The sequence below is a fragment of the Canis lupus genome, chromosome 30, assembly GCF_011100685.1.
Source record: "Canis lupus familiaris isolate Mischka breed German Shepherd chromosome 30, alternate assembly UU_Cfam_GSD_1.0, whole genome shotgun sequence".
Taxonomy (NCBI): Eukaryota; Metazoa; Chordata; class Mammalia; order Carnivora; family Canidae; genus Canis; species Canis lupus.
In genome coordinates this window covers 27,924,026-27,935,197 of record NC_049251.1, presented here as the reverse complement: position 1 = coordinate 27,935,197, position 11,172 = coordinate 27,924,026, and the positions used below count along the sequence as shown (strand labels likewise).

Sequence of the window (11,172 nt, the reverse complement as noted above, 5' to 3'; positions counted from 1 at the left end):
TAGTCTAAGAAGCATGTCAGGGATAGAGCTAATAGACCTTGGTGTCATGAGGGTGATGGAGAGGAGAGACAAATAGGTCCGTGATTCTGGTGAGGTCAGAGCCCATGTTCTGACCCCAGAATGTGGAAGGTCACAGGCTAAGGGGCAGGCCTGGTTTGGGTTTGGCCTTGGGCATGTTGGGATCCTTGTGGAAGTGTCAGAGGGATAACTCCATGAGAAAGCTTAGAGTAGGAAGGAGCATTTGAGAGGGTAGAGGAAGAGGAAGACAGTGGAAGAGATGGAGAGATTACTTAGACTAGGAAAGTCATTCTTTCTTATGATCTAAGCAATGAAAGCCATCCCCTTATTGAGGGCCTTCAGGATCCCGGGTCCTTAGTCTACACAACCTCTTTTCTCAGACCTCTCTGTATTACTGACCTTTCTATGTCTCTTCCCACATTGCCCTGGTGTGGATCATGGACTCTTGGTTCTGGTGGGAAGATTCGCTCTGGGGCTCCTTCCCTTGCTGCACACACAGGCCAGACCAGCAGTGATTCTAGGCTTACAGGGTGGACAGAATGGAATAGGCCCCTGCACCCCACCCAGCTTCTTTTAATAATTCAGCTCTGAAGAAATAGCCCCCATCATAGAAACCTGGAGTTTTCAATGCCTCAAAGTAGTCAACTTGGGAACTCCCCCCACCCCCTACCAAAGTCCTCTCCTGAAATGGGGTCTTGTGATTCTCTTTTGTTCAAACCAACATGCATATCTAGAGACATTTTTGCACTGTGCCTGCAGTGTAGCCTCTGAACTCATGATCAAATTCCTCATGGGAACAGAGCCAGGGTAATGCTCAGGAACTAGTTAGCACAACAGTCTTTCTTGGAAGAGCACATTCTTGAGGTCTCAGCATGTGGCTGGGTGCAGTGTTTGCTGTAAGAAACTGGATAAATGTTTGCAAGTGCCTGCCCTGTGTCAGGTGCTATGCCCTGGGGATGGTGAGTGGCCTGGCTGCTATTCTCTTTCTGTGTACTGCAAGCAAAGGTATGGCACAGACTTGGAGTCTGCATGGACAGGGTAGTCCATCTGAGGTAAGTCCTGAGTAGACAGTGAGAGAGGCAAATCCATTACAGAGAAACAAAACTTAAAAGAACACTGTGAAAGAAGTTTGGCTGCCAGACTTCCCTAAAACCCTCAATTTCCATACCTTAAAAATAGGAATGTCTCCAAGATGATTATTTTTACACAAATAAAAGGTAAATCAGAGGGTTCCTTTCTATTTGGGCTTGAGTGACAACCTACACTAAATGTTGTAGTAAAAGCAAAGAGTCAAAGGTTCGCATGAAACTTACCACACTGAACTGGAGATTTTGTGTCTTTTATGTTGCTGTAAATTGTGTGTTTAAGTCTCACTTAAAATGGCGTATTTTTATATAATAGAGTCAAAATTTATTTTTAATTGCTCATTCTCTGCATTTCTGACATTTAAAAATGATCTTTCTATGAAAACATAACTGAAGAGAATTTTCTGGATTATTTATCCAGGCTTAAGGGAGATCTATCTGTGAGATTTCAAGATTAGCTATAGGCATCAATACTCAGTTGGTAGAGCTTATCTGAAAGACAGGTATAAGAAAATAATTTGTTGCACCTGGGTGGCTCAGCCAGTTTAGTGTCTGCCTTTGGCTCAGGTCATGATCCCGGGGTCCTGGGATCAAGCCCCATGTTGGGCTCCTTGCTCAGTGGGGAGTCTGCTTCTCCCTCCCCCTCTGCTACTTCTCCCCACTTGTGCTTGCTTTCTCTCCTCCCTCTCTCTCAAATAAATAAGTAAGTAAATAAGTAAGTAAGTAAGTAAATAAATAAATAAATAAAATCTTTTTTAAAAAGAAGGAAATTAGACAACTATGAATACATATATGTATAAATGATTATCACAATATTGTTTATAATAGCAAGAAAATGAAAATATGCTAAATGTACAATGACAGAGAATTATACAGATTATCAGCATAAGTTATTACTCAATTGAGTTACTGAGTATACAAAGTAGGGCTGTATTGCCATTAAAAATGATGATGTAAAGCATATTTCTGGGCGTCTGGATGTGAGGTTGGGTACACAAATCTTACCATTTGCCCCTCTGTCCTGAGGATACTAGCCAATGGAAAATCACTAGGCTAATGGGAGTCAAATAATAGCTTTATTACTGATTTGGCAAGTACCCATGGCCACGAGTGTGGGGCTGTCTTGATAAGCTGGCTGGGACAACAAGACTTGGACTGGAAGTCAAGGTAGAGCTTCCTTTTACCCCCGGATAGAGACCTAAGGACTTGACTATAGGGAGAGCTGGACCCCCAGAATTGACTGAGTCCCATTCCACAGCTGGCTTCTTGGACTATTGGCCTGTCTCATTGGCTTGATTATGGCAGAAGGGGGAAGATAAGAGAAGCAGGTGCTGGGCCTTGCCCTGGGGCAGTTCACCACATGGAGAGGTCAAATGAGCCCACCTTGTAAGAGCTGAACTTTTAACATGTTAAACCCTGCACACTAGCAAAAATGTGGCCCAATGTTGGGCCTTACCATGAGAGCTATTTCTGGGAGTACCTGGGTAGCTCAGTAGGTTAAATCTCTGACTCTTGGTTTGGCTCAGGTCATGATCTCAGGGTCCTGAGATAGAGCTGAACATCAGTCCTGTATTGTGCTGCACTCAGCACAAAGTCTGCTTGTCCCTCTCCCTCCCCCTCTGCCCCTCCCTACTCACACCCATGTGTGCACGCACTCTCTCACTCTCCTCAATCAATCAATCAATCATTTTTTCTTTTTTTTTAAAGATTTTATTTATTTATTCATGAGAGAGAGAGAGAGAGGCAGAGACACAGGTAGAGGGAGAAGCAGGCTCCATGCAGGGATCCTGACGTGGGACTCGATCCCGGGTCTCCAGGATCAGGCCCTGGGCTGAAGGCTGCGCTAGCCAGCCAGCCTGGGTGCCACTGAGCCACCTAGGCTGCCCTCAAGCAATCATTTTTTAAAAAAAGATCTGTTTCTGCCCAGCAAGTAAGTGAGGGCATAGAACAAAAGACAGGAGGTTGTGGTCCTTCCAACACTCCAAGGAAGAAGAGATACTCCCCCTTCTATTTGCTATAGTAGGAACGTGAAAAGAAGAAGTGTCCCCTCCTCCCCAATATATATTAACATGGAAAGAAAATTCATAATGTGATTATTCTATTATTTATGTTCGCAAATATAAACTATAACATTAAAGCATACTTATTCTTTATATTTTCTTGCTTTTTTTTTTACCATTAGCATTCATGACTTGTGCACTAAAAGAAAGTACAAATAAAAAAATGCTAACATGAGGGAAGCTGGGTGAAGGGTGAAGGGTGTACCAGAATTCTCTACTATATTTGCAACTCTTTTGTAACTTTTAAAATATTTCAAAATAAAAGTTTATCATATACTAGCCTTGCAAACTCTACCAGATTATGAGGAAAACATTAGAAGTCAAAAAAAAAAAAAAAAAGAAAAACCATTAGAAGTCATAAACATCTTCAAGTAAACTGGCTTTACATATTTCTGTTCTAGCCAAGACGGATTAGCAGGGACTGAATGTACCCACCAACTTGAAATAACTAAAAAATTGGATAAAATATATGAAACAATAGTTTTCAAGACATTGAACAACAGGCAAGGAAGGGAAACCATTGTAGAGGTGAGCTCTGTAATTATCCTAGCTTGTTGTGTGTTTTCTAGGGGTGCAGGGAGAGGGGACCCGGGTGGAGTCCTAGTGGTCTCTCTGAGATGAAAAGATGGAGCTGAGAGTCCAGGGAGGCCAAGGCGACTAGATTTTACAGGGTAAGAATACTAGGTAGGAGAAAGCTGCATGGAGAGAAATTGCAGAGAACGATAAAGGAGCCATCTAAGTACATATGAACAGTACATTCATAGGAACAAACTACTCAGGGCTGGAAAAAGAACCACCCTACAGGATTAGGAGGAACAATCCTCAGAGGTCACGTAGCACTGAAAATATTGCCTGTTCCCACAAGCCAGACTGAAAACCTCTTAATTCACAGGGCACTGGGGAGAATACATAGGAGTTCTGCTTCAGTAGTGGGGAATAACTCATTCTAGGTGGGATACTGCTCCAGATTTGCCTAACAAATAATAAAAGCAAGACCTAAGAGCAATATGCTGTTTCCAGGTAATTCAACTGTGTCCCAGAACAAAGCCTAAGAAGATTTATAGGAATCCAGAAATATCCAGTGTCCAATAATGTCTGGTATCAAATTAAAAAATGGTTAGGCCTTCAAAGAAGTAGGAAAATAATACCCATATGCAGGAGATAAATCCATCAATTGAGACTGACCCAGAAGTGACAGTGATGTTAGAGTCAGTGGGGAAGGACATTAACACAGTTATGATAACTGTTTTCCATACGTACAAGAAGCTAAAGGAAAAGGAAAATGTCAAGTAGTAGTGTGGAAGATACAAAAAAAAAAAAAAGACTCAAATCAAACTTCTAGAGATGAAAACTACCATATCTGAGGTTGGATGAATGGAGGGCTGGACACTGCAGAAGATGGAATAGTGAACTTGAAGGCAGTGATAGGAACTATCGAAAATGATCCAATAGAAACTAGACAGAAAAAAAGATGGGAAGGAAATGGACAGAGCATCAGTAAGCCGGGACACAATTTAAAACAGCCTGATATGTGTAACAGAAGGCTCCTAAGGAGAATGGAGGAAGCTGGGAAACAGAAAGGATTGCTTGAAGAAATAATGGCCAAGAATATGCCAAACCTGATTAAAAACTAAACCCACCTATCTGAGAAGCTCAACAAACCATGAGCTTGAGAATCACGAAGAAAGTTATGTCAAGGTGCGCGTAATCACTTTGCTCAAAACCAGTGGTGGAGAGAAAGAAGAGCAGTTATGGACAGGGGAACAAAGATAAGAATGACAGCAGTTATTTTTCTCTGGAAATAAATGTGACAGAAGAGTAGAACAACATCTTTTAAGGGTTGAAATTAAAACAAAACAAAACAAAAACCTATCAACCTAGAATTCCGTATCTAGCAAAAATACTTTCCAAGGCTGAAGGGAGGTAAAAAGTCATTTCAGATATACCAATGCTGAAAGACTCCATCACCAGCAAAACTGCTGTATAAACACATCCAAGAAAGTTCTATGGACAGAAGGAAAATGGCCCTTGATGGCAATTATGGATCTAAGCAAAGGAACAAACAGTTCCAGAAATGTTAACTTCACAGCTAAGTAAGATTTTAAAATTATTTAACTCTCTTTCAAGGACATTGGACTGAGCAAAAATAATCACAGTGAAGCATGGAGTTTATAAAATATGTAGACACATGTGTGTGACATAAGCAGGGGATGGAGAAATGGAGCCGTTCTGTTGCAAAATTTCCTATAACCCTACTTGGAGGCAGACATGGTAAGTGGGAAGGCCCCATGTGCTTTCCATTGGGACTGTTAGAGAGGAACAGATTAGATGAGGGGGGACAGAGGTCAGGAACACTGGTGAGCAGAACTCCTGGGAAGGGACCTGGGCAGGAGGTGGGCACCACTGCCTGGTCATGCAGCACTGTGGGGTCAGGGGGTGTAGGAAGAGGACAAATCCAGCCTTGAACAAGCCCCAGTCTCTAAGACTCAGAACTGAACTAAGAACAGGCCAAAGGGTTCTTGTAGAATTTCCTCTAACAGGCTCTAGCGTTAGCATTCATGTGCATCATCCCAGGACATAACCAATCAAGCTTCCATCGTCCTGGCAGATGCTATATTGTGTTTGATATTTTCGGGGCCAAATACCATAACATCATAAGGTAAGACATTCAGATGGAGGAGCTGGAGGGAATAAACAGTGCACGGAAGGCATGATTCAAAGAGCAAGTCAGAGCCTACATTGAAAACGCTAGACTGCACAAAATGAATTTACATCAATTTAAATCAGGCTTCTAAATATACAGTGAAATAATGCAAAGAAGCCCACACCTGCCTCTTGGTATATCAGGTTTCTCCGTATATAATAAAGCATCTAGCTGGGAACATAGGAAGAAAGCCTTCGCTTCCTCTCACTGATGAAAAATCCTAGAGCATGATCAACACAACATTAAACACTGCCCAGCATGATTTGCTCAAGGGTTTGAGTAAATAATAATCATCAGAATCAGGTCTAAGACTCAGGCTTCTTGGGGATCCCTGGGTGGTGTAGCGGTTTGGTGCCTGCCTTTGGCCCAGGGTGCGATCCTGGAGACCCGGGATCGAATCCCACATCGGGCTCCCGGTGCATGGAGCCTGCTTCTCCCTCTGCCTGTGTCTCTGCCTCTCTCTCTCTCTCTCTCTCTCTCTCTGTGACTATCATAAATAAATAAAAAATTTAAAAAAAAGCAAGACTCAGGCTTCTTGATTTGCAATTCAGAGTTCCAGCTATTTTTTGAAAAAAAAAATTTATTTATTTGAGAGAAAGGGAGAGAGAGAGAGAAGTGGTGGGAGGGGCAGAAGAAGGAGAGAGAGAATCCACAACCAGACTCTCTGCTGAGTGTAGAGCACTACGTGGGACTCGATCCTCGGACCCGGAAATCAAACCTGAGCCAAAATCAAGAGTCGGCTGCTTAAATGACTGAACCCCCCCAGGCACCCCAAGTTCTAACTATTTTTAAGTTGGTGGATCTTTAAAACTTTTAGATGAAGTATAATATACATGCAGAAAAGTAAACAAAGGATCAGAAACTGAACACACCAACCTGCCTAGTGCCTAGATCAAGAAAGACAACATTCCCAGCCCCAGAAGTCCAGTCACTGTTCCCCCAAAGTAACCACTATCCTGACTTGCAAAAGCAGAGAATACTTTTGTCTGTTTTGTATTTTCTAGAAATGGAAAAACATTTTTTTTCTGGTTGTTGTAGCTAAATATTTTTGTGAGGTTCGTCGATATTATCACATATTCAGATAGATTGTTCATCCCCATTGCTGTATAGTATTCCATTATATGATTACACAACCATTTATTTATTCCTTCTACCAGATGCCAATGGCACTTGAGTGGATTCCAGTACAGAGCTTTTTTCAAGAATGTTGTCATGAAAATTCTTTTAGGTGTCTTTTGATGAATATATGTTCACATATATATATTTGCTAAATATATGTTTAATATATGTTATATATATTAATACATATTTAAGCTGGATCACTGAGTTTTAGGCTATGTATATGTGAAAAATTAGTAGATACTCTTATTGTCAAATTTAAATTTTGGCTATCAAAATATAAAAATCATCGACTAGGGCAGCCCTGGTGGCCCAGCAGTTTAGTGCCACGTTCAGCCCAGAGTTTGATCCTGGAGACCCGGGATCGAGTCCCATGTCGGGCTCCCTGCATGGAGCCTGCTTCTCCCTCTGCCTGTGTCTCTGCCTCTCTCTCTCTGTCTGTCATGAATAAATAGATAAAAATCTTTTAAAAAATAAAATAATCATCTGACTATAAAAGTTTGCATTTGTTTATATCTGGGCATTTGCTTTACAGATGCTGTATAACTATCTTTGCAGCTACATCATTGAGGAGCAGCTCATGACTTGGTTTGCCCTTGTATGTCCATGCTACCGGGGGCTCAGGGCTGGATGCAGAGTACCCATTATGTGAATGCTTTCTTATTCGAATGCACAAGGAGCTGCATAGACATGGTTCTGTTTCTAGGAAAGAATCACTGACTTTGGGCACATGTGGGAAAGAAAAAACACCTCAAGAGAAAGAATAGCTAAGCCAAGATTGTTTTGAAAAGTTGAGAGCAGAGGTCATGTCTCATAACTCTGTATCACTCACAGTACCTAACACAGTGCCTTCCCCTTAGGAAGTGCTCAATGAATATTTGCCAAATGGATGGAATCAAGATAGAAATGATCATGAATTGGTTATATCACATACAGCTCAAAGGAGAGTACATTTTGAGATGGGAAAACAAGATGAATGTAGTCTGGGTAAAAGTTGGAGGAAAACATGTATTAATCCAACTTATGGAAAACATTTCACATAAGGAAAGCAACATACATGTTTTATTAATTTTGTGGCCACTTCTCCCCAGAGAAATCCTGGATCTCTCACCTTGATCCTAAACAATGTAAAACTGAAGAATGGACAAGTTTGAGTGACTGGAGGCTAAACTCCATTCCTTAATAACTGGATGCAAGGGAGAAGATTTGGAAAATTTTATTAATAGCAAAGACAAGTATCTCTAAGAGACCCAACCTCAAGAACTCCAGGTAAGGTGTGGGCTGGTGGGGGGGGGACACAAGACAGTGGGGGGTTTGACCTCTGGGCCAGGATCTGGTTTTTAGGAGTTAAGGTTGAGCTGCTGTCTATGCAGCAACAACATTCATAAAGGCAGGCTTAAGTCACAGGGAACAAAGATGAGATGTCAAGGCTTTTCCTAAAAAGGATTTTTGGAGAAGAGGAGGGCTTCCAGAGAAATCTGAACTTGACAGCGTCTTGAATCCCTCAATAGACCCTCAGGCTTAAGCCAACTGAGAGCAAGTTACACAGACGTGTGCATTTCTGCTGAGGACAACACGAAGGAAGTGTCTCTCATCCATTTCAAAACCAGATAGAATGAAATATAAACTTCTGCGAGTTAAGCTAAGTGGCAAGTTTTGACATCTCACAGGAAATCAAGTTTCTGCCAAGGAAAAGCCAAGAGTTTTTGGTCAGGACCCAAAGGACTTTTTAAAGCTTCTCATTAGCAAGCCAGGGAGTAGTATGAGTTTTCTAACCCACTCTGTAAGCCATAGTATCTCTCCTTACTTAACATCAGGAAGACCCAAGAATACTTTATAAATGGACAAAGAACTCAAAGCGTCACATGTCTCCTGCAGGAAAGGGGGACAATGACCCTTTCCCAGAGCCACCATAATTAAGTGTGCCAATCCCAATCCCACTGAGGCTTTATAGAGAAAAGAAAAAGGGTGGGGGTGGGGGGTGCAGGGAGGGAGTAGTGGTAGAGAAAAAGGAAGAGGAAGTTGAGTACCTACTCTGTGCTAGGTTTTTTTATATAAAGTATTTCATTTGATCCTCAAACCCACTCTGCAAAGTAGGCAACAGTCCTATTTTTTGGACAAAGGATTTAATGTTTGCCTAAAATCTCATGGCAAGTCTCCCTTCCCTTAAGCAAGTGGGGTCTGCACTGTGGGCCTCATGCTCTAGAGGACCTAGCTTTGGCCTTCCTCTGGCCACGTCACTCTCCATGAAGTAAAGAGTTCCAGGGGCAAGGGATGTGCTTACCAACTGGATGATGCTCCAGGTACCTAGAACCCTGGAATTCTCTGTCCAAATAGCCTCGAGCCTTCTTTCACAGCCTCTTTCCTGGGTTCATACTCCTCAGCGAGTACTGGGGTGTTGATGTGTATTCCTAGGCCTCGGGGTTGCCAAGGGGGTCATGTTGGCAGGGGTGTGTGGGCTAGCATTCTGCACACATACACATGAGGCTTCTTATGATGCAGGATAGAGCTGAGTGGGGAGAGGATGGGAAGAGAAGGGAGGGTCATGTACAGACAGAGGAGGAGCTAGAGGCTGGGTCTACTCATTTTATCACATCAGAGCAGAACTCCAAGTAGCCTGAAAATTCTCAAAGCTGGCCTTCTAGGTCATTATGAAGGTATGTTTGTTGAGATCGGAGGGTAGAATTCACACGTTTAACATTTTGTTATATGTATATTTTATAATTTCAGTATCGAGGCGTGTGGCATGGAGCCTTCATTTGTGTCCTTGCCTGGGTCTTGCAAATATTGGTGGTGGGCCTGCCTATAGTCAATAAAGAGGTGGAGTCAAAACCCAGCTCTGTCCACTGTCATGGGTGAAGGATTTTGACTGCCCTATGATGCCTGACTCCACAGAGAAGTCAATGACAGGAATAGTGCTAATTATTTTATGAAAATTATTTTATAGAATTTATTTCTGGTAATTTCCCATCACAGGTCCTGAACTGCTATGAACACACTATGGGGTCCTTGGAAAGCCATCCAGCCTTCTGGGCTCAGTTCCCTCCTCTGAGAAATGACTGCTAAGGGCTCATTCAGCATGAAGACACTAGGAGTCTGAAGAACAATAAAACCTATTTCCTAGCTGTACCTGGGGGTCTCAGCAATAGGTCTTTAAGGTCTTTTAAGAAGTGCTTTAAAGAATAGCAGGAGTAAATAACAATATAAAGACCACGATGGTAGAGGAATAAAATAAATAGATGACTTCGGACACTGGAAGAGGACTTTGGCAATCAATGTCTTGAAAGGCCATGGGGCCAGGGGTGGCAGTAGGGAAAGAGGCAGTAGGCATCCCTGAGTGATGGACAGGAGAGGCACAGGTAAGCTTCTGTTGTGGCTAACAGGGTCTGGCCTGGGAAGCAGCCAGTCGACCATGGTCCCACCTGTTCCTTGTGTCTTTGGAGGAAATGGAGTAGGAGGCATGGTGCAGATCCAGGACAGGCTAAGGGAAGAGAGGAGGCCACATCCACGGTAGGATGGGACCCTGACTGTCTTACTGGGAGACTCCCTGGTATGGATCCTACTTTGATGGGCCTGGGAACAGTGTTCCTGCCTCTTGATCTCCATGGAGAATCCTGCCTTCCTCATTCTGTCCAATTGACATTTTCCTATCCATTAGTCTAAAGAGACAGCTTGGTGCTGAGTTTCTCGCTAGGGGGGGCACGTGGTCTCTCATCCCCTACTCTGTGCTATTGATAATCAAGCCCAGGTGAGACATGACCCACTTCATCACAGACACAGTGCTGAAGGGGTCTGTGGTCCTCCACAGGTCTGTGTCTTGTTCCACAGGTGTACAAAGGAAGGGTATAGCTTGAAAATCATGGAATGGAAGGGGCCTGGGCTCTAGAGCCAGAAGATCTGAAAAGCTTTTGCTCCCTTACTTACTGGCTATGTGCCTTTGGCAAATTCCTGAATCATTCTGAGCCTTAATTTTTCTCATCCGTAAAATAGGAATAATAATTTTCTATCCTAGGGTTGTGACAAGAACAAAATAAGAAAATATATTTCGAGGGCACTTGGGTGGCTCAGTTGGTTAAGCAGCTGGCTTTGGCTCAGGTCATGATCCCAGAGTCCTGGGATCAAGCCCATCATCAGGCTCTCTGCTCCATGGGGAGCCTGCTTCTCCATTTTCCTCTGCCTGCAGCTC

General features: G+C 42.9%; 1 long non-coding RNA gene across 1 annotated transcript; it reads left to right on the top strand.

The window, feature by feature from the left end:
• Positions 1 to 847: 847 nt before the first annotated feature.
• LOC102152411 lies at positions 848 to 10,244 on the top strand. The gene is made up of 4 exons (XR_005381372.1): positions 848 to 1,070; positions 5,291 to 5,434; positions 8,078 to 8,255; positions 9,963 to 10,244. It is a non-coding gene; the product is annotated as an uncharacterized LOC102152411 (long non-coding RNA).
• Positions 10,245 to 11,172: the final 928 nt, after the last annotated feature.